General features: G+C 48.0%; 1 protein-coding gene and 1 non-coding gene across 2 annotated transcripts in view; one reads left to right on the top strand and one right to left on the bottom strand.

The window, feature by feature from the left end:
• The window catches only part of LOC137429512 (thrombospondin type-1 domain-containing protein 7A-like), a 665061-nt gene that overhangs the window by 520917 nt on the left and 117077 nt on the right, over positions 1–27067 (top strand). The window lies entirely within an intron of this gene.
• On the bottom strand, positions 8282–8353 carry TRNAA-CGC (transfer RNA alanine (anticodon CGC)). The gene has a single exon. It is a non-coding gene; the product is annotated as a tRNA-Ala (tRNA).

The raw sequence follows: 27067 nt of genomic DNA, 5'->3' as shown, positions 1-27067 counted from the left end.
CCTTACCACAAGATTCTGTGTACCATGGACGGGAGGACATTCTGTGTACCATGGACGGGGTATGACAACTCAGATCAACGGCTGTCAGTTGGCAAATGCTCATTCAAGGCTTGCAGGAGGAGTCGGACAGACTTCCCCGGACCGCATCATACGCCTGGTGCAGAGCATGCGTCAGAGGTGTACTCCTGCATCACAGCTCAGGGAGGACACACACGATATTGAGGACTTCTGTCATTCTGTCCTTGACTGTGAGGAGTGTTGTGTCCATTCCAGTGTAATTTTGTTGTGACTGTATTCAGGTGTGTGCCTTTGTGTTGCAGTGCTGTGACTTTTGTTGCACCACCCCTTGTGATGTTGATGCTTTTTGTTTTTTGTGATTGATGCAACCTCTTGTTTATTGACATGTGTTTAGTAAAGATAGCTGAACTTTACCTGTGTTCAAATATTTTTCATTTTTGTGTGGAGGATTTCAATGTGTCCTAAAGATTTCATAAGTTTATTTTTATGTTGAGTATATTTATTCATCACTGCAAAAATACATCATATCACTTAGCAGATGACTCCACTCCGTTCAAGATAGTTTACTCTTCTGATAGTTAGGCGCCTCTCTATTTTCACCAGTGGGGCATACTTTGGAATTCCCTGCTGAAGCAATTCCTTGCTTTGCCGTTCTCAACTTAAAATAGTGTACAAAGCCTCCATATCGAGAGCATCGTGGAATAGGGCTCTCCTTTATGGACGGATGCTGTTACTTTCCATTTGGCCCCCAAACCACAGTTGAGACCCTTGAATATATTGGCCTCACGTCATTAGAATCTCACATCAGAAAGCTGTCTCCGGGTATGCTTTTCACTCATTATAGGCAGCTTCTGGTGGCCTTACAGTTCTGTTTTGGTGTTATCTAGTCTGTCTCCTCCTGCTCTCTCACCTCTCTGCCCAAGTACCTGCCCCTCCAGGTAACATACATTCTACCAGAAAACCTTTCCTTGTTACCCTCTCAAAATATAAACTTCAATGTTCCCCTCAATTTTCTCATACACACCCTCTATCATCACCTGTCTCGAACTCTTCCCTCCAGAATTTCACGTCTTCGTCCCACCACCACATCATTGCACATCTAACATTCCAACTACTTGGCTTTCCCATTTTTGTTTTTTTTGTATACTGAATCGAGGCTCGTGAAAGAGCTAACATTTATTTCACAAACAAATCAACCAGACAAACAAGATATATAAAAAGAGGGAGCGGAAGACAAGATGGGGAGAGAAGGGGAAGCACACAAACATAACATTTGAGAGCAGGGAGATGTGTGGGGAAGGAGAGGGTTTGGGGGGAGGAGGCGTGGGAAGTGGGGGGGGGGGGGGGGGAGTGGGAGAAGTATAAAACACAAGGACACCAAGGACTTCCAGGACAGAAGTTGGTGTTTCATAAAAGTGGAATTGGGGTGAAATTAGCGGGGGTAGAAAAGATCAAGGTTTTGGATGGAGGAAGATAAGAGATTGTGGTGTACAGCTGTTTTAAAGACCTGGAGGGTGGAGTGGGATTGAAGAGAGTGAGGGAGTTTGTTCCAGAGGTGGGAGAAAAGAGGAATGAAGGAGTGAAGGTGAGCAGAGAGTCTTGATTTTGGCAGTTTAACCATAAGAGGGTTGCAGGCAGATCTTGTGCGACCTGTAGGAATATTTGCGGGACAGAAGAGAGCTGGGGGGGGGGGGGCAAGGCCAGAGAGGAGCCGGTAGAAGACGGAAAGACCACCAACCTGCCTGCGGTGAGTGAGTGAGACGCCCTTGGATTTAGCTTCATCGCGGGAGATTCCAATGATTCTGAATGCTTTGGTTTCAACAGCGTGAAGACGAGCTAGGTGAGAGGCAGGAGCACCAGCCCAGAGGGGAGAGCAGTATTCCATTGAGCTGCGGATGAAAGCCTTGTATGTGGTGAGGAGCTCAGGTGTGCCAAGGAAGGACTTCGCACGATGGAGGATGCCCAGTCGGCGACTGGCTTTGGAGGCCAGATTTGAAATGTGGTTTTCCCAGGAAAGATCATGGCAGATAGTGAGACCCAAAAGCTTGAGTGACAGAACTTCTTGGAGAGGATTATTCAGAAAGTGGATGGGAGGGTTGTCCAGTCGGTCTTTTCGGAGAGACATCGTAAGAGTGTGAGATTTGTCAGGATTGAAAGACATGTTCCACTTGTTTGCCCAGTCTGATTTTGTCCAGGTCTGCAGAGAGTGAGGAGGCTGCAGACTGCCGATCTGAGGGATGAAGAATGGAGCGACAGAGAGTAGAGTCATCAGCAAAGAGATAGAGAGCATTTTCAAGAGAGTCAGAGAGATCATTGATGAAGACCAGAAAAAGCACAGGGCCCAGAACACTGCCTTGGGGAACTCCAGCCTGAACAGGAAGAGGAGATGAGAGAAACCCATTCAGGGCCACACGTTGACTATGACTAGAGAGGAAGTCCGCCAGCCATGCATGGAGATTTCCATGGATACCAAAAGAGGAGAGTTTGGTGAGCAGAGCGGGGTGCTAGACCGTATCGAAGGCACGTGATATGTCAAGGGAGACAGCTCTTTATTTCCTGTTTGGCATTGAGGACCTCCATCCATTGTTGAGAAAGCAGAAGCAGCATGTCCAGAGTAGAGTGACCATGTCGTAAACCAAATTGATGATCAGAGATCAAGCCATTGGAGAAGAGGAAAGATTTCATATCTGAAGCAATGATGGATTCCATGACTTTGCTGATAATTGGGAGAAGGCTGATTGGTCTGTCGTTGCTGGGATCTGTTTTTGCACCTTTTTGTGCAAAGCGGTGATGTTGGCAGATTTCCAAGCAGATGGCAGATGACCTTGAGCAAAAGAGAGGGTGAAGAGAACTGAGAGAGGGAGTGAAAGAGCGGAAGAACAGGATTTTAGGACCCGTGGGCTGATGCCGTCAGGTCCAGTTGCAGAATCAGAGTCGAGGGTTGACAGAAACTTTTCCACCTTGTCAGGAGGAAAGGTCGCAAAGTCCAGGAGCAGCTGGGTACGACTGGGTACGGTGGGTACAGAGAGGGATGGGTTTGGGACACAAGATTTAGAGGCAAACACAGAGTTGAGGCATTCAGCTTTTTCACGTGCGGAGTCAGCTGTGTGGCCGTTTGAGGTGAGGGAGGGGAAGGAGGGGGAACAAACACCAGAAACAGATTTGACCAGACGCCACCGGGATTTGGAAGAGGGAGACAGATAAGAGAGTTCTGTCCTGAGAACGGAGAGATATTGTTTCCTGGCTCTCCTGAGGGTGGACACACACTTGTTTCGGGCTTTGTGAAAGGAAATGAGATTTCCTTCCATTGGATTTGCTTTCCAGGAGACGAAAGCAAGTTGTTTCTGGGCAATAGCCTCACCACAAGAATCCGTGTACCATGGACGGGAGGAAGGGTATGACAACTGAAGACGAGATGGGATAAATCTGTGCATGAGAGAGAGCAATTTACTTTGGAAGAATTCCCAGGATGAGTTGATGTCAGAGGCGGTAGAGATGGGAGACCAGTCCAGATGATTGATGGCTGCTTGAAGACCATGCCAGTTGGCCTGAGTGAAATGCCAGACTCGTCAACGCTGAGGAGGCTCTCTGAGAATGGTCAGAGAGATGTCCACATTAACAAGCACATGATCAGATGAGCCGATTGGAGCAGAAGAAGAGCAGCAGACATTTTCAGGGAAGTTAGTCATAACCAAGTCCAGAAGAGAAGATGCTCCGTTGACTGAGATCCAGGTCGGGAAATTGACAGATTGTGTCAGTCCTAGTGAGTCACAGAAGTCCTTTGCTGAAGAGCCATGGCTGGTGAGAGAGCCATGGCCATGGCTGGTGGCCACACCCAGCCAACTGGCTTCGTGACAATTGAAATCACCACATATGAGGAAGAGAGAGTTGGGATGGGTAGATAGAAGTTGGTCCATATTATCAGACAGCGAGATGTAGATGGAGTCATCACTGTTTGGTGGACGGTACAACACACATATGAACAAAAGGTGGGAGCGAAGGGGAAGCCGTAGCCAAAGGTATTCCTGGCGGTGAGGTGGAGAGAGGGCAGTGCAGGGCGAGTGAGGAAGAGAGTTTTTTATAAAGATAGCAACCCCCCCTCCAGGAAGGTCTATCATACCGGAGGAGGGAGTAACCTGGGAGAGATACCAAGGAATCAGAGACATCATGAAGGAGGAAAGTTTCTGTTAAGCAGATCACGTCTGGATTGTCGGAAGCAACCTGTATGGAGAGATCAGTCAAGTTTGAGCGAAGGCCCCGGATGTTTGAGGTCCATACCGTTAATGAAGAGGAAGGGGGAGCATCGGATACAGAACAGGGGGGGGGGGTACGGTAAGATGTGGAAGAGGAGGAAGAGGTAGGGAGAACTGTTGAAGGCGTTTCAGAGATTTCAGAATAGCTTGGAGAAAGGGAAGAATGGTGTGGACAAAAGGTTTGAAGGTGATTGGGTGAGGCACAGTGAGGTGTTATTTGAGGAGGGGGAAGAGCGAGGCAGAAGGTTGGGGGAGATGAAGGTGAAAGTTGGAAGGGGGAAGATGCGGGGAGGACGCTTTGAGGAGGAAGGGTAAGAGGGGAGGAGCGAGGGAGAGTCTCGGAGGGAAGGGGTGTGGGGGGAGTTTAGGAGGGAAGGGGAAAGGGGGGAGATTTGAAAGGGATGGGTGATGGGGAAGATTTGGAGGGGAGGGGCAAGGGGGAAGATTTGAAAGAGATGGGTGATGGGGAAGATTTGGAGGAGAGGGGCAAGGGGGCAGATATGGAGGGAGGGGTGATGGTGACGTTTTGGAGGGGAGGGGTGATGGGGAAGTTTTGGAGGGAAGGGGGGATGGGGAAGATTTGGAGGAGAGGGGCAAGGGGGAAGATTTGAAAGGGATGGGTGATGGGGAAGATTTGGAGGGGAGGGGCAACGGGGAAGATTTCAAAGAGATGGGTGATGGGGAAGATTTGGAGGGGAGGGGCAAGGGGGTAGATTTGGAGGGGAGGGGTGATTGGGAAGTTTTGGGGGGGAGGGGTGATGGGGAAGATTTGGAGGGGAGGGGCAAGGGGAAGATTTGAAAGGGATGGGTGATGGGGAAGATTTGGAGGGGAGGGGCAAGGGGGAAGATTTGAAAGAGATGGGTGATGGGGAAGATTTGGAGGGGAGGGGCAAGGGGGAAGATTTGAAAGAGATGGTTGATGGGGAAGATTTGGAGAGGGGCAAGGGGGCAGATATGGAGGGAGGGGTGATGGTGAAGTTTTGGAGGGGAGGGGTGATGGGGAAGTTTTGGAGGGAAGGGGGGATGGGGAAGATTTGGAGGAGAGGGGCAAGGGGAAAGATTTGAAAGGGATGGGTGATGGGGAAGATTTGGAGGGGAGGGGCAAGGGGGAAGATTTGAAAGAGATGGGTGATGGGGAAGATTTGGAGGGGAGGGGCAAGGGGGAAGATTTGAAAGAGATGGGTGATGGGGAAGATTTGGAGGGGAGGGGCAAGGGGGTAGATTTGGAGGGGAGGGGTGATGGGGAAGTTTTGGGGGGGAGGGGTGATGGGGAAGATTTGGAGGGGAGGGGCAAGGGGGAAGATTTGAAAGGGATGGATGATGGGGAAGATTTGGAGGGGAGGGGCAAGGGGGTAGATTTGGAGGGGAGGGGTGATGGGGAAGTTTTGGAGGGGAGGGGTGATGGGGAAGTTTTGGAGGGAAGGGGTGATGGGGAAGATTTGGAGAGGAGGGGTGAGATTGGATTTTTCATTTCCACTGGAAGAGGACATTTCGACTCAATTTGATCCAGGCCCACGGAGAAAAAGGTTGCACCCTTGTCCTGCAGTTCCTCTCCTTATGATGTCGTGCATCCATTTGTTGTCGTTCCACTGTTTTCCCTTTTGCCTTATTTTGTCTGACGATCCATTTCTCCCTGTCGTTCTCCTCTTCAATGATCAATACCTTGGAAAAGAGAAAAATAAATATAAAAGGCTGTAACATTTTATTCAAGATTCAAGATCCAAGAAAATGTATTGTTCTTGTAACAAAACACGGAAATTTTACATCCACTGGAAATTGTATGATGTTGGAAATGATGACAGCAGGGATCAAGCTGTGGAACTGCATACATTGTATCAAATTTGATTGATTTGGCACAAAGGATTTTATAAAACGACAGCATAGGGTTAGTGGAACACAATGGCTGATGTCTGATCGATTTAAACTAAAACCATACTGCCAAAGTATACCCTGTGATTATTAAATCTCATGTGAAACAAATTCTTTTTTATGTCAGAGCGATAATATTAGGGTTAGCCTATCATTCAATCATCAATTCATTCATGTACCGTGCTCGATGCAGAGTGGCCCTGGGTACTCCGCACATGTGCAACATTTGGTGGAGATTGGCCAAACCGGTTTAGGTTTTGATTGGCCAAGCGATACACACAATGGGCTGCAAAAGTATGAGTCCAGTAGGAACTTTAATAATTGAGATGTGACAACAGAACAAGTAATTGTAATATGAATCTAAAAGCATTTCAATGGACTTCCATGAACTCTTAAACAAGTAACAACACTTATTATAATAGGAAAAAAATTAAATGTCTTTTCATATCGTTGCGGTTCTAGGAACCAGCCCAGAACGCAATTGCAACATACAGATCCGGCAGTTTAGTTATTTCCATCGTGTATAAGACCAGATTAGTTCCTTCCCTTTGTGTAGTGGTTGATTGTGGTGCGGTGGGGGTGGGGGGTGTAGAGAGGTTTTCCCCCTTTTTTGCCCCTATGGCGCGTCGAGGAAACGCTGTGATGCAGCGAGGGCACGACGACCCCCGCCCGGTAAGCCAAGAGTAAGAGGACTCCCTCCGATTCTCATCTCCCCTTCTGTGGATGTTTGATTGGGTATCCATGTCTTGCGTATAGCCAGTAAGTAAGGCAAAGGGTTAAGTTCTGGATCTTGTCCGTTTACTTTGCTGTATAGATCACTTGGACCCTTCGTTTCTCATGATTTCCCCCTTGTACATTTTGATTACATTTTTTGGTTTTGATTCATTTTGATTGTATGCTTGTTTGTGAATTAAAGTGCTTAAATAGAACCACACCCCTGCATTTTACATCTCACCTTGGTTCTTGTACATGATAAATTCCCTCTTGTTTAGCTTCATTTCCGATCTGTCTGTGTTCACCTTTTCCACATTGGTCCAGCGCTGTCCACACTTATGCTAATCTGGGAGATTATAATTCCCCAAGTAATTGGCTCTGAAGCAAGTCTGGTATGCACTAGCGGTTACTCGGACTCCTGAATTTAGATCCAATGAAGATAAGATTTGTGCATAACCGAGGGCATATTCCCCAATCAGGAGACCACGTGACATCCAGTTAAAGGCAATTAGACGGTGGACACTACTGGACCACGTGGTTGACTAATTGGCATTCACGGTTGATTAACAACACACTGTGACATGAAGTTATTCGTCGTGCTCGGTGGCCTCAAGCCCGGTATGTTAGAGGAGAGCCAAGGGTCCCCTCTCGTAGTGGACCCAAAACCAGTGGCTGTAACAATATAATCAATAAATCAGTGTGACACCCCTTTTGCCTTGAGAACTGGTTCAACTCCATTTGGGATTGATGTAATTGTTAGTCTCCCCCAAAGTGGATTCCAGAATATTGCAACGCCCCTGTCTGTCTATCTATCTGTCTGTGTGTCCACATCAATATATTTTCGCTTTAAAAATGGTGTTCTCTGCATCCACTTGTCTGATCTTTGCGAAACTTTAAACATAGAGAATAGTTAACTCCCAATAGAGAATATTTTATTGCTAACTCTTATGTCATAGATGACATGGTATGGCAGCCATATTGGATTAAAGGAAAAAATTGGACATCTTTTTCTCCAAAATAGCTCAACTAAAAAATTGAAACTTATCATATGTCATAAACTCCCCATGGGGTATAAAGGGTGATAACAATGACATCATCAGAGAAGTTGTATTCCAGCCATAAGTGGTTGAATTGAAATTGTTATCTGAAAAATTTGAAACTTCATATATCTGATCTATGACCAGCTGAAATGTAACAAATTAATTTTATGGCGTCCATATCCCATGCCAAGAAACTAACATAATAAGGTGCATTAATGATGCAGGTGTATGGGCCATAAGAGCAGTGGGCCATAGTAGCAGCGTATTCAGTTAACGATGGTCTTTTTTGAACGCATGAGGCACTCAGTGATGCACTCTGAGTGTCGTGCTCGTTGTAATTGGTTCAAGTGATTCCAAAATTATTTATTGCAGGTTTATAATAAAAGTTGGAGATGCCGGGGATTGAACCCAGGACCTCACACATGCGAAGCGTGCGCTCTACCGCTGAGCTACATCCCCAATTGATACTTGGTGATCTTCTAAATTTCTATAATAAAATAAATAACTATGTGAAATGGAATATCAATTTTTTTTAACTTATTGACGAATGTGCTCGTGATCCATATCCCCCGTGATCTAAAAATGATTTTCACTTACGAAATGTTTTCTTTTTCTTTTACACCTCTTCTCCACCCCTCCATCCTTCCCCTGCTCCTATTGCCATCAATAGGTCTCCATGTTGTTGATAGTGTTGTCCACCTGTTGTTGTTGTTAGGGTTGTTAGGGTTAGGGTTAGACCGCCCCATTTGCATTTCCTAAGTTTGATTATCTCCAACAAATCCTAAGATTTGGTTTGTTCTCTGACCCATTTCTTTGTCTATCTTTTTATGTCTATCCGGACATATTTAGTTCCATATCGTGTTGGGCTGCCGTTATATTTTTTCTCCATTTTTGTTGATAACGCCCAGGTCTCTGCCCCAGTGCCCCATAGACGATAGTTGGAAGAGATAGTTCGGAAGAGATGAATCCGCCACTACGATGAATCCGGATGAAGATTTAATGAAGAAGATGATGATGAAGATGAAAATGAATCTCACAACATTCATTGGCGGTGTATCTTTTGTGAAATAGAATAAAACTTTAATTATTAGAGTGACACGCCAAGATGAGGTGTTTGAACTTTATTTTAATCTTCATCGTGAATAGATGATGAACTTAAAATGTAACATGAACTGATAAACAAAACAAGAATAGCTTTTACTGAAAAAACCCGATATGCATCTGAACTTATATCCAGGTTCAATGTTCCGTTATCATGAACAACATTAAATAAACAACTTGCACTGATTTAACCCAAAAGTGAAACTTACAAGCCTAATTCAAATGTTCCGTTAGCAACATTGTAGATGTGGATTATCCACATCAGTGCGATGGTTCACTTTGCATATTGGCTACGAGATCATCGATTCGGCTTTGAAGCGGCGACAATGCGATTCTCAGGTCGGCGCACAGGGCCACTGTCTCCAGTTTGTTTCGATACTTGGACTTCAGATATGTCACCGTTGAGAAACCTGCCTCACACATCCACGTCGTCGTGAATGGCATCAGGAACTTTACCGCGAGATGTGCAACCTCTGGGTACTCATGAGACACTGTCAACCAAAACTTTACTAAAGTGTCCTTCCTCAACAGTGTCTCAAGTGTACCGTCGGACACGATGTCGATCAAGTCCTCTTTTAATCTGTTGGACAAGTTGCAGCACTGCTGAACATCGACTGAATAAGGGTCTCGGATCCACTTCTTCTCCACGCGTGGATCAACAGGAAAGTATTCGTCAAATCGTTTGCGCAGGTTCACAAGATGTTCGACGATGACATCTTTAATGTCCACACGTTCCTCAACACTCTTGCTGAGCAGATCATCCAGGTTTTCGAACATGTCAAATTCATTATTGGTCTGTACTCTTCTCTTCCATAGATCCAGCTTTGACTTGAACGCCGCTATCTTGTCATACATTACGAATACGGATTTCGCCTGCTTGTTCGTTTTGCCCTGAAACGATATGTTCAGATTGTTCAACAAGTTGATGTTGGCCATGTATGCCAATGTTGCGATGAATTTGTTGTTTTTGTAGTAGACTGCCAGGTCTGACCTAGCCACCTCCAAGAATGCGAGGACCTGGTCGCGAAGTTCATACAATCTTGCCAAAGCATCTCCTCTGGAGAGCCAGCGAACAGCTGCAAAATACAGCACCGTGGTGTGTTCTGCATCTTTCTCCTTACACAGCTCTGCAAACAACCTCGAATTTAGGGCGCTCTTCCTGAGATGGTTTGTTTTAACTGCAATGTCCATTACTTCGGCAAGTCCAGGTGACATCTCTTTCGCCGCTAATGCCTCGCGGTGGAGGAAGCAGTGGGTCCAGCTTGCCTCTGGTGCCACATCTTGGACTAGCTTAATGACACCGCTGCGCCGACCTGTCATCGATGCCGCACCATCGGTGCCAACACAGTCTTCCCACCTGAGGCTATGCAACGCGATGTGTTTGTTGACGACTGCGAATATCTCTGCGGCCGTGGTCTTGGTCTGTAGCTCGTCACATGCCAGAAGATCCTCCATAAAATCATCGCCATGCCGATAACGAACAAAGATGAGGATCAACGCCTTCTGTGCGATGTCCATTGACTCGTCCAACTGGATGACAAACTTGTTGGCCTCTAGATTTGCGTACAGCTGGTGCTCGATGTCTTCGCCCATGTCTTTAGCCGTCGGCGAATCGTGTCGGCAGAAAGCGGACTGGTGCTTATCTTGGAAGCCACCGTCTCTCCAAGCACTTCTCTGCACATCGCCTTGGCGCATGGCAGGTGAGTTGCTCTGCAATACAAGATAAATAAAATAACACATTGTGGGAGCTGTGCTCACACGAAAAAGCCAGACAAAATGGACGACACAGGAACGAAGTTTCACCGAGCTATTTATTTTAGCTTAACACGAAAGAAATCAAAAGCACCGAATAAGCCCATCGAACGGGCGGCAATTTATAAGGGAAACTCAACACACAAAAGCCATGCTTCTCAGGCGGGGCGTGGTATGCAAATAGGTAAGCCACGCCTCTCAACGGGGCGTGGTATGCAAGACAAGTGTTCGCCCGGGAAAGGCAAGTCTGGACACGCCCGGGCGAGTCCGGACCGCTCGCCGGTTGCATCATCGGCCGGTGCAAGGTAATTGTGCCATGCTTCCGGTAATCGCTACATGCGCCCCCCCAGAATTAACATGCACCAGGAGAGTCAGTTTGAGGGGGGTCCTGATGACCCGGCCGAAACGACCCCTGGCGATTCGTGTGGGGGTGGTAGGTGGCGTGGCGGTGGATGGTCGGGCGGGGGGCTTGGTTGACGGGGGACGGCCCCGTCGTGGCGAACCGTGGAGGTTGGTCGAGGTCCAAATGGGCCGGCTTGAGGCGGTCCACAGAGATGCGGTCCGGCTTGCCGCCGATGTCGATGATGAACGACTTGTCGTCCCTCTTCAGGACCCGGAAAGGTCCATCATACGGCGGCCGGAGCGGTCCCCGGTGTGCGTCGTGCCGGATAAAAACGTACTCCGCAGTGCGAAGTGCTGGGGGGACGTGGGGTTGGGGGCAGCCGTGGTGGGCACGGGGGCAAATCTCCTGGCGGCCTCCTGGAGGACCGAGCGTTGGCGAGCCGTGGACCAGGGGCCGGTGGCGTCAGGGATGAATTCGTCCGGCACGGGCAGTGGCTGTCCGTAGACCAGCTCGGCGGTGGAAGCCTGGAGGTCCTCTTTAGGGGCCATTCGGAGGCCCAATAGGACCCACGGGAGCCTGTCGGCCCAACCGTCATCCTGGAGGGTGGCCCTGAGAGCGGCCTTCATCGAGCGGTTGAAACGCTCGCACAAGCCGTTGGCTTGGGGGTGGTAGGCCGTGGTGCGGTGAAGCTTGACCCCCAAGGCCTGGGCGACCGTGCCCCAAAGCTCGGAGGTGAATTGCGGGCCTCTGTTGGAGGAGATGTCCGAGGGGGCGCCAAAACGGGCAATCCAAGTGCCAATGAAGGACTTCGCCACGTCGGCGGATGTTGTTGATGCCAGTGGGACGGCCTCCGGCCACCTGGTGGTCCTGCCCACCATCGTGAGGAGGTGGGTGAAGCCCCACGAGGAGGGAAGGGGTCCCACCAGGTCCACATTGACGTGGTCGAAGCGCCGCCCGGGCACGTCGAATGGTGCCAACGGGGCCTGGGTGTGCCGGTGGACCTTTGCGCGCTGGCAGGCGACACAGGCATTGGCCCAGTCGCGGACGTCTTTACGGAGCCCGTGCCAGACGAATTTCGCTGCCACGAGCTTCTGTGATGCTTTCCGGCCCGGGTGGGAAAGGCCGTGGAGGGCGTCAAAAATGTGTCGCTGCCATCCGGTGGGCACAATGGGGCGAGGTTGGCCCAGGGAAACGTCGCACAGGAGAACTGTGCCTGTGTCCTCGAAGGGGACGTCGGCCAACCGCAGGCCTGTGTCCGCTGTCCGGAGGGCTTTCACCGTGGGGTCGGCGGTCTGGTCGGCCGCCATGCGGGCGAAGTCCACATCCAGGTGGACGGCGTTCGCGCCGGACCGGGAGAGGCAATCGGCCACAGCGTTGTCCTTGCCCGTGACGTGCCGGATGTCCGTCGTAAATTCGGACATGGCGGAGAGGTGGCGCTGCTGGCGGGCCGTCCACAGCTCCGTAACCTTGGCCATGGCGAAGACCAGGGGTTTGTGGTCCACAAACGCCGTGAACGAGCGGCCCTCCAAAAGATGGCGGAAGTGGCGAACAGCCAGGTGAAGGCCGAGGAGCTCGCGGTCGAAAGCGCTATACTTGCGCTCGTTAGGGCGAAGCTGCCGGCTGAAGAAGGCCAGTGGTTGCCAAGCCCCGTTCACCCACTGTTCATGCACGGCGCCCACCGCGTAGTCGGAAGCGTCCGTGGTGAGGGCGATGGGTGCGTCGAGCGCCAGGTGCGCCAGCATAGTCGCGTTGGCGAGGGCCAGCTTAGCGCCCGTGAACGCCGCGTCCATCTCTGTGGTCCAGGCGACGTCGTGCTTGGCTGGCTTGCCCCGGAGGGCTTCGTACAACAGGGGGCGCATGAGTTGGGCGGCGCGAGGCACGAACCGGTGGTAGAAATTTACCATCCCCAAAAATTCCTGTAGGGCCTTGATGGAGCGGGGGCGCGGGAAACTTGTGACTGCTTCCACCTTGGTAGGCAGCGGGACGGCACCGCGCTTCGTGATGCGGTGCCCCAGGAAGTCGACGGCCGTTACGCCAAACTGGAATTTCGCCGGGTTGAAGATGAGGCCGTGCTGGCCGAGGCGCTCAAAAAGCGTGCGCAGGTGGATGAGGTGCGCCACCCGGGAAGTGCTGGCGACGAGAATGTCGTCAAGTAGACGAAAAGGATCAGATCAGATCACGGCGAGGTCACGTCTTTTCGAAGCTGCTCCATGCGCTCACGCTTTCGAAGCTAAGTGATATTTCTCAATCGTGTTTTTGTCGAGACTGTATCTATCTTTCGGTGTATGTACCTATAGCGTATCTTTTGGAAAATTTTCGGTGCTAATTTTTCGTACATGTATACACAATCGTCGGTTAATGGTATCGAGTATTCTGCGGCCTAGTACTCGTAGGCTTGGACTACCGTACCGTATCCGACCTTGTGGTTTGTTTTTCTCTCAGCGATTCGTCGAATGCGCTGAAATTATTTTCGTTCACTGTTTCGTCCCAGTCGTTCACCCCGTACCTCCTTGTTTAATATCTGTACTCACAAAAAAAAAAAAAAAAAAAAAAAAACCCCCCCAAAAAAGTATTTCCTTCCCAGGTCTTATTCGTTTATTTGTTCTTTTTGTTCGTTCGTTCTTCGTTCGCGATCACGTGGTTAGAAATGTATAATCTCTCCCCTGAACAACTATTTTCTCTCATATATTATAACACCCTTTTCTTCTTTTCCTACAAAAGGATGCTTTAGTCTTGCTCACCAAATCTATTCATTCCAAAAAATATATATAATACCATCTCTTACAGTTCCTCCTTTCTACATTCCCTAAACTATCCAGAACTCCATCCCTCCTCCAGTGTCCTCAAACGTATTTTTGACTCGAAGGTCTCAAACTCATTTTGCAAAAAATGTTCGTTTCCCATGAATCGTACACTTTTCAAAATCCAATCTCACCCCTCCCCTCCAAATCCTCCCTATCACCCATCCCTTTCAAATCTCCCCCCTTGCCCCTTCCCTCCCCTCCCTCCTAAACTCCCCCCACACCCCTCCCCTCCGAGACTCTCCCTCGCTCCTCCCCTCCTAGACTCCCCTCTCACCCCTCCTCCTCAAAGCATCCTCCCTGCTTCTTCCTCCTTCCAACTTTCACCTTCATCTCCCCAAACCTTCTGCCTTGCTCTTCCCCCTCCTCAAATAACACCTCACTGTGCCTCACCCAATCTCCATCAAACCTTTTGTCCGCCCCATTCTTCCCTTTCTCCAAGCTATTCTGAAATCTCTGACACACCTTCAACAGCTCTCCCTACCTCTTCCTCCTCTTCCACATCTTACCCTACCCCTCCCCCCCCCCTGTTCTGGACCCGATGCTCCCCCTTCCTCTTCATTAACGGTATGGACCTCAAACATCCGGGGCCTTCGCTCAAACTTGACTGACCTCTCCATACAGGTTGCTTCTGACAAACCAGATGTGATCTGCTTAACAGAAACTTTCCTCCTTCATGATGTCTCTGATGCCTTGGTATCTCTCCCAGGTTACTCCCTCCTCCGGTATGATAGACCTGAGCCTCGTCCTGGAGGTGGGGTTGCTATCTTTATAAAAAACTTCCTCACTCGCCCTCCACTGCCCTCTCTCCACCTCACCCCCAGGAATACCTTTGGCTACGGCTTCCCCTTCGCTCCCACCTTTTGTTCATATGTGTGTTGTACCGTCCACCAATCAGCGATGACTCCATCTACATCTCACTGTCTGATAATATGGACCAACTTCTATCTACCCATCCCAACTCTCTCTTCCTCATATGTGGTGATTTCAATTGTCACCATGCCAGTTGGCTGGGTGTGGGTACCTCTCTCACCAGCCATGGCTCTTCAGCAAAGGAATTCTGCGACTCACTGGGACTGACACAATCTGTCAATTTCCCGACCCGGATCTCAGTCAACGGAGCATCTTCTCTTCTGGATTTGGTTATGACAAACTTCCCTGAAAATGTCTGCTGCTCTTCTTCTGCTCCAATCGGCTCATCTGATCATGTGCTTGTCAAAGTGGACATCTCTCTGACCATTCTCAGAGAGCCTCCTCAGCGTCGACGAGTCTGGCATTTCACTCAGGCCAACTGGCACGGTCTTCAAGCAGCCATCAATCATCTGGACTGGTCTCCCATCTCTACCGCCTCTGACATCAACTCATCCTGGGAATTCTTTCAAAGTAAATTGCTCTCTCTCATGCACAGATTTATACCATCTCGTCTTCAGTTGTCATACCCTTCCTCCCGTCCATGGTACACGGAATCTTGTGGTGAGGCTGTTGCCCTGAAACAACTTGCTTTCGTCTCCTGGAAAGCAAATCCAACGGAAGGAAATCTCATTTCCTTTCACAAAGCCCGAAACAAGTGTGTGTCCACCCTCAGGAGAGCCAGGAAACAATATCTCACCATTCTCAAGACCGAGCTCTCTTATCTGTCTCCCTCTTCCAAATCCTGTTGGCGTCTGGTCAAATCTGTTTCTGGTGTTTGTTCCCCCTCCATCCCCTCCCTCACCTCAAACGGCTTAACGGCTGACTCCGCACGTGAAAAAGCTGAATGCCTCAACTCTGTTTGCCTCTAAATCTTGTGTCCCAAACCCATCCCTCTCTGTACCCACCGTACCCAGTCGTACCCAGCTGGTCCTGGACTCTGTGTCCTTTCCTCCTGACAAGGTGGAAAAGTTTCTGGCAACCCTCGACTCTGATTCTGCAACTGGTCCTGACGGCATCAGCCCACGGGTCCTAAAATCATGTTCTTCTGCACTTTCACTCCCTCTTTCTGTTCTCTTCACCCTCTCTTTTGCTCAAGGTCATCTGCCATCTGCTTGGAAATCAGCCAACATCACCGCTTTGCACAAAAAAGGTGCAAAAACAGATCCCAGCAACTACAGACCAATCAGCCTTCTCCCAATTATCAGCAAAGTCATGGAATCCATCATTGCTTCAGATATTAAATCTTTCCTCTTCTCCAATGGCTTGATCTCTGATCATCAATTTGGTTTCAGACCTGGTCACTCTACTCTGGACATGCTGCTTCTGCTTTCTCAACAATGGATGGAGGTCCTCAACGCCAAACAGGAAATTAGAGCTGTCTCCCTTGACATTTCACGTGCCTTCGATACGGTCTGGCACCCTGCTCTGCTCTCCAAACTCTCCTCCTTTGGTATCCATGGAAATCTCCACGCATGGCTGGCGGACTTCCTCTCTGGTCGTAGTCAACGTGTGGCCCTGAATGGGTTTCTCTCATCTCCTCTTCCTGTTCAGGCTGGAGTTCCCCAAGGTAGTGTTCTGGGCCCTGTGCTTTTTCTGGTCTTCATCAATGATCTCTCTGACTCTCTTGAAAATCCTCTCTATCTCTTTGCTGACGACTCTACTCTCTGTCGCTCCATTCCTCATCCCTCAGATCGGCAGTCTGCAGCCTCCTCACTCTCTGCAGACCTGGACAAAATCACAGACTGGTCAAACAAGTGGAACATGTCTTTCAATCCTGACAAATCTCACACTCTTACAATGTCTCTCCGAAAGGACCGACTGGACAACCCTCCCATCTACTTTCTCAACAATCCTCTCCAAGAAGTTCTGTCGCTCAAGCTTTTGGGTCTCACTATCTGCCATGATCTTTCTTGGGAAAACCACATTTCCAAGCTGGCCTCCAAAGCCAGTCGCCGACTGGGCATCCTCCGTCGTGCGAAGTCCTTCCTTGGCACACCTGAGCTCCTCACCACATACAAGGCTTTCATCCGCAGCTCAATGGAATACTGTTCCCCCCTCTGGGCTGGTGCTCCTGCCTCACACCTTGCTCGGCTTCACGCTGTTGAGGCCAAAGCTTTCAGAATCATTGGAATCTCCTGTGATGTAGTCAACGCCGAGGGCCTTTCACTCACTCACCGCAGGCAAGTTGGTGGTCTTTCTGTCTTCTACCGACTCCTCTCCGGCCTTGCTCCCCCAGCTCTCTCTGTGCTCTGTCCCCCCAATATTCCTTCAGGTCGCACAAGATCTGCCTGCAACCCTCTTCTGGTTAAACTGCCAAAGTCTAGGCTCTCTGCTCACCTTCACTCTTTCATTCCCCTTTTCTCCCGCCTCTGGAACAAACTCCCCCACTCCCTTCAATCCCACTCCTCCCTCCAGGTCTTTAAAACAGCTGTTCACCACCATCTCTTATCTTCCCCCATCGAAAACCTTGATCTTTTCTACCCCCGGTAATTCACCCCAGAGTCCTTGCAGTGTTCATATGTTTTAATCCTCTCCCACCTCCCCCCAAGTCCTCCCGATGTCCCTGCTCTCAAATGTTGTGTTTGTGTCCTTCCCCCTCTCTTTTGTGTCCTTCCCCCTCTCTCCCCATCTTGTCTACCGCTCCCCTTGTTTTTTGTGTTTTGTGTGTCGGTTTGTCTTTTTGTGTGATTAATGTTAGCTCTTTCACGAGCCTCGATCTTGTATACAAAAAAAAAAAAAAAAAAAAAAAAAGGAAGGTGAGGTTGCACAGCACGCTGTGGTGCATCAGCTGTTGGAAGGCCTGGGCCATGTTCTTAAGGCCGAACGGCATGCGAAGGAACTCGAAGAGGCCAAAAGGTGTAATTACCGCAGTCTTCGGCACGTCGGCCGGCCGGACGGGTACCTGGTGGTAGCCCCGAATGAGGTCGACCTTGGAAAAGATCACCCGTCCCGCCAAACAGGCGGAAAAGTCCTGTATGTGTGGTATCGGGTACCGGTCGGGGGTAGTGGCGTCGTTGAGGCGGCGGTAATTGCCGCATGGTCGCCATCCGCCACCCGGTTTGGGCACGATGTGCACGGGCGAGGCCCACGCGCTATTTGAGCGCCGCACAATGCCCAATCGCTCCAGCGCGTCGAATTCCGCCCTCGCCACGGCGAGTTTGGCCGGGTCAAGGCGGCAAGCCCTGGCGTAGACCGGTGGACCAGTGGTCGGGATGTGGTGTTTGATGCCGTGCTTGACGGCGACGGCCGAAAACGTCGGCTGTGTGAGGGCGGGAAACTCAGCGAGTCGGCGGGTGAAATCGTCCACGGCCAGGAGCGCGCAGGCTAGCTTGGTCGGAGCGGAGCCGCTCAATGAGCAAGCGAGCGAGCTGAAGGTCTCCGCGTTAATGAGCCGACGCCGTTTGACGTCGACCAAAAGCCCATGCGCGCAAAGAAAATCTGCACCCAGCAAAGGCCATGGGCACGTTCGCCATGATGAAGTCCCACCTGAAGCGCTGGCCCCCGAAGCAGAATGCGACGCTGCGCGAACCGAAGGTGCGGATGGAGGAGCCGTTTGCGGCGACCAAGGCGGGGCCGCACAGCGCGGCCTGTTTGTCCTGCACCGAGGCGGGTATCACGCTCAGCTGAGCGCCGGTGTCACAAAAAACGCCGCCCGGACTCTGTGTCCGTGATAAACAGAAGGCTGCCTGAATGGCCGACGCTCATGGCAGGCAGCGAGCGCCGGCCTGGTCGTTTCCCGACCTGCCAAAAGTGCATGGTGGGCGGCACGTTCTGGCCTTCTGCCCGAACCTGGCGTGGTAATAGCACATGGTCCGCTCTGGTGGAGGCTCCGGCGGTCGAGTTCGGTGGACAGGGCGTCGCGGCGGCCGCTGCCATCAGTGGCACGGACTCGGCCGGTGATGGCGCCGGTCGTGGCACGGGCGTTGCCTCGGTCGGCCCAGGGTTCCAGGTGGCCGCTCCGACGTGTCGCCTGGCCGAGAAAAATTTATCGGCCTCCCTGGCCAGGGTGCGGGGTCCGTGATGGGCGAGTTAGCCAAAGCTAACCGTACCTGCCCGGGTAGCCGCCGGAGGAACAGCTCGCGGAAGAGGAAGTCCGGGCTGTGGTCACAGAGAAGAGCAAGCATGTGGTCCATGCATTCGGATGGACGGGCCTCGCCCAGCTCCGGTAGGTCGAGTAGTTGTCATGCATGTTCGGTCTCCGTGAGTCCAAATGCACCAAGGAGTAGGCCTTTGAGCGCGCCGTATTTGTCGGCGTTCGGCGGGTGCTGTAGGAAGCTCAGGACCCAGGCAGCGGTGGAGGCGTTGAGCGTGGAGAAGACATGGTGGTAGCGCGTCATGTCCTCTGTAATGTTCCGCAGGGTGAAGAGAGAATCCGCTTGAGCAAACCAGACGGCTGCGTGTGACTCCCAAAAGCCCGGAAGCTTCAAAGCTACAGCCGACTCCATCGCCCTGTTCTTCGAAAGGGGTCACCAATTGTGGGAGCTGTGCTCGCATGATAAAGCCAGCCAAAATGGACGACACAGGAACGAAGTTTCACCGAGCTATTTATTTTAGCTCAACACGAAAGAACTCAAAAGCACTGAATAAGCCCATCGAACGGGCGTCAATTTATAAGGGAAACTCAATACACAAAAGCCACGCCTCTCAGGTGGGGCATGGTATGCAAATAGGTAAGCCACGCCTCTCAACGGGGCGTGGTATGCAAAACAAGTGTTCGCCCGGGAAAGGTAAGTCTGGACACGCCCGGGCGAGTCCGGACAAATGACCGGTTGCGTCATCGGCCGGTGCAAGGTAATTGTGCCATGCTTCCGGTAACTGCTACAACATTAACATTTCTTTCACTTAATCATTCATCTTGATTTTGTTCCAAGCAATCCAAGGCATCATAAAAATTCAATATGTACGATGTGATTGCCGTACGTACTTTTTAAAAAGGCAAAGTTTAAGAATGGCTGTATTGCAACAAACAATAAAACTTCCCAAGTTGTGATATAACAACGTATACATGGTACGAGTAATAGTAAGCAAGAACCCGACACATCAATATTCTAAAGACGAAATGAAAAACTAAATTTAACTATACTTACAGCGCCATGTATTACTTTATGAACCTACAAACCGCCAATGCAGTGAAATACTTTTACGAAAAAAAAAAAAGAAGAAGTTACCTGCAATAGTGTACGGTTTCTTTTCTTTGGCTATCTTCTCCGCCACCAGGTAGCTGGCTTTGGTCAGTCCCTTCGACGGAAAAACAGCCGAACTCATTACTGACTTGCTGTTGTTCATCTCACGTTCTTTCCGGAGAAAAAACTCCCGCGACTTGTTGACATGATCTCCATGTTTCTTCTCGAGGTGCCGTTTCAGCTTCTGGGGCCTGAGGGACTCGTTGGCCAGCACGTCAAGGCATATCACACACTGTGGTCGATGAACATTGTGCTTATCGATATTCAAGGTGAACCCATAGTTCAGGAACACAGGCTGATACTTTCCAGCCATGGTGAGTACCTTACGCTCACAGCTCAATCTTTCGAATGAAAAGCAATGGGCATTCGCGTGTCGGAAACTAAACGTATGATCTGACTGACCTGATGCACGCGCGGTACATCGCGGTACATCGGTACAGTGCGGTATAAGAGGCCACACTATAAAGTTTGTGTCGGCGTTCGTTTGATCTCTGTTCTGTTCAGACGGGAGAAGTAAATCGTCGATAAAGTTTTTTTTCCCCGTGATTTCTGAAACGATTGTGCGACCCATTGAAAATCCTTCGCGACCCAAATTAGGTTGCGGAACGTCATTCTAAGGGACCTGTATGGTGGTCGCCATTACTTCTCAGTGGTTTCCTAAAACCGCAACAATATGTTGTGATCAATAAAATATCTTTCAAAAATGACAAAAATTTATAAGTGCATTTCCAAGACGTGTGCTTGCCACAGCACATTGCCCACCGAAAGTTGGCCGAGAAGGGTACCCCCGCCCAGAGGGCCCGCTGGTATATATTAATAATTCAAATTTTGTGAATTGAAAAAGGAAAAAGCATTGCAAAAGCAAACTTTTGAACCTTTCATATATCCTGCCAGCTCTTTGAGCTGGATTGAGTGTTTAAATTAACACTGAGATCTTACAAAAAATAAAATCCTGGAATATTTGTGTTACACTGGCATAGTAAATCAATAACATCCAGTAATGATTGATATGCTTTCCTGAGCTCATCATATTATATTGAGTAAATACAAAAAAAACAACTTATGATTCAGGTAAAATGAGAGACATTTGTGATTCTATAAAACCTTGGTTCTGTGAGTGGCACACGTTTTGAAATGATGGGAGCAATTCTCCTCCCTCTCCCTCCCCTAATCCTAACAATATTGTCAGATGTAACATGGCTGGGCTGCCACAATGTTGACTCCATAACAGCTCATCAGAAATCCTCACTGTGACAATCTCAAAAAATAATAGGCTTTATGTGATACCGAGTGCAACATCAACTCACATGAAGGCTCCCTCACAAAACCTGGAAGAGCCCAACACAACTGAAATAGTTGCAGAAGCAAAATTGCTTCTTGGCTGCTCTTGAAAACCGGTCAGTGATAGAGAGACACCATTACTGTTACAAATGAGACACCAAGGTTTCACAGTTATTTGAACAATAAAATTATTGTAACATTTGGATCATTAGTCACATATTGTACAAACAGACATCAAATGCCTTGTCTTTGTCTAGAAAATGGTGGCAAACACAGAGGCTCGAGAGGCAGCCATTTTGGCCTTAACACGAGCACTCGGCGGCATTAGTGTCTTGCAGAATTTGCGAGCTCTTTACTGCAGCGTATAAAAGATGTTCATCGACAATGCTTCACCAAGGGCAATCTTTGACATTTTTGTTTCTCCATAATGTAAATGCCAATGAGGAATGTGCTTGGTAATTTATCACCACATCTACGCTGCAACAACTGCCATAATCTCTATGTACCAGCTGTGACCTCAAGCCAAACAGTTTATATGAAAATCGCTACGAAGATTCTGCAATTGGAATATTTCATTTCATGCAATGAACACAAAATGGTGAAAAATATAACAGATTGAGGAAATACAAGTTTCGGGCTTTGTTTAAGGCATCATATGATGCAGCTTTCACTTCTGAGCTCTGCAGTTCTGGGTTCATTTGCCACTAAGATTTATCGGACTTTGGGCCAGCTGGCAATGCATCGGAGTCTTTAGCTTGCCATCCAATCTGTAATTATTTCGATATAAAAAATATCCCCATGGTAATTTATCGAAGAATAGGCCTTTAGGCAAGTACCATGTCTCCATGCCCTCATATTACCCTTTTGAGGAATAGAAACGAAGGCTTTTAGAATCATTGGAATCTCCCGCGATGAAGCTAACTCCGAGGGGCTTTCTCTCTCTCACTGCAGGCATGTTGGTGGTCTTTCTGTCTTCTACCGACTCCTCTCCGGCCTTGCTCCCCCAGCTCTCTCTGGGCTCTGTCCCCCAAATATTCCTACAGGTCGCACAAGATCTGCCAGCAACCCTCTTATGGTGAAACTGCCAAAATCAAGACTCTCTGCATTCCTCTTTTCCCCTCTTTCACTCTTTTCTTCCCTCCAGGTCTTCAAAACAGCTGTTCACCACCATCTCATGTCTTCCCCCATCCAAAACCTTGATCTTTTCTACCCCCGTCAATACACCCCAGATCCACCTTTTTCACATTCCGTTTTCTTCTCTTCCATGCAGATCCACTTCTACGCTGTTCGAGGCCATGAAACATTCCCAACATCATATTGCATTTTATTTCTTAACCTCTGTGTCATTGCACTCGGATTCCAACAGATCTTAACAATGGCAGCGATTCCGGAATCGTTTGTTGTCAAGGCCTCAGCTGGTGTTTATGACATAATATCCTCACTTATATCAGTAGAAAAAGAACTCGCTCTGACATCATGTGAAACATTTCACTTTGTACCACATAAAATGTGACAAGGGCATGTGGTGCGTCAAATGAAAAGGCCTATTTCCTAGATTTAGTTCTTTTCCACGACACCTGTTTTATCGCTGGAAGTTTGTACTGCACTCTGTGCGGAGTGGGCAATTATGATGATTCTGGATGTCGTTGTGCGATTCGCCATTCTCTGATAGGTTGTCCGGTGAAAGTGGTTACCTGCTTGGGAGATTAGATTGTTTTGCACCTGCTTTCTCACCCGCCGTTCATCTTTTCTGTCATTGACCAAGCGCTCGCCTACCCTCGTAATCTTCCATGATGGCAGCCATTTCCACCCCTGTTATGACAGATGGAAGAGGACAGTCAGACTCGATTTGATACGGAGCACGAGGAGCTTCCAAACTGCTGTTTCAAAGGTTGTGATGGGAGATTCATAAAGTACTTATAGGAAATGATGAACTGCTCTGAATTCATTGTTTTGGGACTCTGGGCTGCAGCAGAGCATTGATTGAAATGTATTCATCATTCCTGCAAACCGAGGAGACACCATCCCATCCAGGCCTAAATGCAGCATTAGGAAAATGATTTCATACAATATGTCTGGGTCATTGCAGGACACCTCAATCGACACCTCATCGGCACTTCTGAGGAACAAAGTTTCCCAATATTTTAGGATTTCCTGCTCCGGTTTAAATAGGTCTCCTCAATCATTCATTGACGATGTAATGAATGATTTAGGATATTTGATTTTTCCTCCTGGAAGCTGAGCGGAGTTGTCTGAAAAGGAATTGGTCGCTGTTCATTGGCACTGAAATAGTTGTTTACCAAATCGCAAATGTTCCTACCCATGTAGTTTTTTCTATTGTAGATGGACCTGATACAGCTGTAGACATCTTTCATCAGCGTCAGGACACCTACATATTACATAAACAAAATGACTGAAAATGTGGAGCCTCCTTTCTTCTCTATGTTCCATATATGCTTCTTATTCTTCTTCCCATCACCCTCATTCCCACCTCTCCAAACGGCCTTCCCTCTTTCTGACCATATGTCTACCAACACTTCCCTCCCTTTTCCCTATTATGGGTGGCGCCACATGAATGCCCTGTCAAGATATCGACCCATTTTTTATGTTCACAATATTCTTTTGTTCAATTTATCATCATTTTCACAGGCTCACAGCCTCAGACACATTCTTGCGTGTTAGGCTAGTTACATGGACCCTTGGGAACTCAAATGGATCCTTGTGCATTTAGCTATTCCCTGAGCCATTGACATTCACTACACTACAACTCCCCGCACATACGCAACAACTCCCCGCACATACACTACAACGTACAATATGAGCAACCGGTGAAGCACGAAGTGATCGATTCATTACAATTCTCCAAACATCATTGGTGTCATTCATGCTTTTTATGACTTACGAAGAAGATTCGCAAGTATATTGATTGGTCTAGTCTGTTATTATGTCTGTCTGGGTGGTCTGTATGTAAATCATCTACAGGTTGCAATCTTACTCTGATCTTCATGAAACACAGCCACCTGGTTGAAGTACACACAAGCTAGGGGCATATTGTTTTTGAGGTCAATGGGTCGAAAGGTCAAACATTAGGGTTACATAAATCGTCAATTGTCATCCAATTGACTTGATATCTATACATGTGTATATACAGTATATCGATACATATATATATATATATATCGAGACATATATATACATATCGATACATACATATATATATATATCGAGACATATATATATATACATATCGAGACATATATATATATACATATCGAGACATATATATATATCGAGACATATATATATATATATATATATATATATATCGATACAAATATATATATCGATACAAATATATATATCGATACAAATATATAATTATATCAATAGAAATATATATATCGATAGAAATATATATATCGATACAAATATATATATCGATACAAATATATATATATATATATATATATATATATATATATATATATATATATATATATATATATATACATATGAAGGTCGCATATGAAGGTCGCATAGTGACTGATGTGTGTGTGTGTGTGTGTGTGTGTGTGTGTGTGTGTGTGTGTGTGTGTGTGTGTGTGTGTGTGTGTGTGTGTGTGTGTGTGTGTGTGTGTGTGTGTATATATATATATATATATATATATATATCGATACATATATACAGACTTGGCATTTAATATGGAATTTTTTTTTATTTTTTTTTTGTGGTGGTGAAGTTACTTTTCAAGATGACTTAGAACCAAAAGTTCATTGGAATTATGTTGAAATTATTCTAGATTTTGTTAATGTGACCTTTAAAAGAAACAAAAACCACATTTGACATTTCGAAGCAAATAAATCGATCCTTGAAAGTGATGTGAACCGATATCGAACTAAATTCACGGACAGTACTGTTTTAAACTTTTGTACGTTTTCCAGAAGTATCTCTATTTTACACATGAGCCTAAAAAAATTTCAACGAAAACAAGTTAAATTATGACTTGGATTACGGACAGTAAAATTACAGTTCAGTACTTCGTGTAACCCCCATGAGCATTCAGGAGAGCACGTATACGTCGAGGCGTGCTGTTCACGAGATTTGCCAAGGTTTGGACAGGAATCGCTTGCCATGCAGTGACAATAGCCTGCTGAAATTCACGCACAGAGGTAGGCTGCTGGACCAAGTTGTCGATTTGACGCGTTAATTCTGCCCACAAGTTCTCTATCGGATTCATATCCGGGGACATGGCAGGCCACTCCATATGCTCGACACCACGGTCAACAAGAAAGTGTTGGATCATGCGAGCACGATGAGGCTGTGCATTGTCATCTTGGAAGACAAAGTTTCCTCGAAAGGCTGCACGAGCAAATGGAAGCAATGTTTCTTCCAGAATGACCCTGTACTTGAACTGGTTCAGGTTTCCATTCAGAACAACCAGGTCAGTTTTGCCCCCTGCATGAAAAGCAGCCCAAACGGTCACCCCACCACCTCCAGCTTGGACTCTTGGCAGTATACAATCTTCGTTGTAGGCTTCATGCACTGGTCTACGCACACGGACGCGGCCTTGACAATAGACCAGAAATCTGGACTCGTCACTGAAGGTCACGTGATTCCAGTGTCCTGGCTGCCATTGACAGTGCTCTCTGGCCCACTGCAATCGGCGCTGGCTGTGTTGTCTGGTCAGGCGTGGCTTTCTCAGGGGACGCCTGGCACGATAGCCTGCTTGAACCAGTCATTGGTTAACTAGCCTTCTGGATACAGGCACATTTGTCAGTTGCTGCCACTCAGCCCTAAGCCGATTAGCTGACTTGGTACGGCCATTGCAGACTAACCGGTGCAGCTGGCGATCATCTCTCCTTGTGATTCTGCGGGGACGTCCTGGCCTCGGTATTGGATTAGGGACACCCCTTTGAGCATTTCGTTTCAGGATCTTTGACACCTGACCTTGAGTGATGCCATACTGCCAAGCAATAGCACGCTGTTTCATACCAGAATTTCGTAAAGCCACCACTCCATGACAAACAGCATTGTCGAGTTGACGGACCATCTCCAGAGGAAGCGGCAAACTTTTGGAGACGTGCAGCAGTTGTTTTCCACTAATACAGAACGCAACAACCCTTGTATACCCGATTGTGAAGCCAATCCTCAAATGTACCTGCCCTTACATTTTGTCAGGCCACCTGTGATATTATCCTGTTATTGACTTCTTGCTGCAAAAGACAATCAGTGACATGGTTCTTTCAACAAAGAAATCACGAAAGCATAAAAGAAACTCACCAGATTGATATACTGAGTTCAGAAAGTAAACCCAAGTCAAGAAAAAATATATATTCCATATTAAATGCCAAGTCTGTATATTGATATACATATATATATATATATATATATATATATACATACATATATATATATATATATATATATATATATATATATATTGTTACGGCCTGAAGCACACCAAGCCAAGCCTTCAATCACACTGTCTATTTATGGATTATCACACGGAAATCTCTTCCCACACATAAAACCAAGAAGGGAGAAAAGAGGGAAAACCCTGAATAACGCAGGTCCGAGAGTAGGCAGGTCCGAGAGTAGGCAGGTCCGAGAGTAGGCAGGTCCGAGAGTAGGCAGGTCCGAGAGTAGGCAGGTCCGAGAGTAGGCAGGTCCGAGAGTAGGCAGGTCCGAGAGTAGGCAGGTCCGAGAGTAGGCAGGTCCGAGAGTAGGCAGGTCCGAGAGTAGGCAGGTCCGAGAGTAGGCAGGTCCGAGAGTAGGCAGGTCCGAGAGTAGGCAGGTCCG

This window comes from Myxine glutinosa, chromosome 6, assembly GCF_964187855.1.
Source record: "Myxine glutinosa chromosome 6, kmMyxGlut1.1, whole genome shotgun sequence".
Lineage (NCBI taxonomy): Eukaryota > Metazoa > Chordata > Myxini > Myxiniformes > Myxinidae > Myxine > Myxine glutinosa.
Note: the sequence above shows the minus strand (reverse complement) of the source record. Positions and strands in the feature narration are given on the sequence as shown.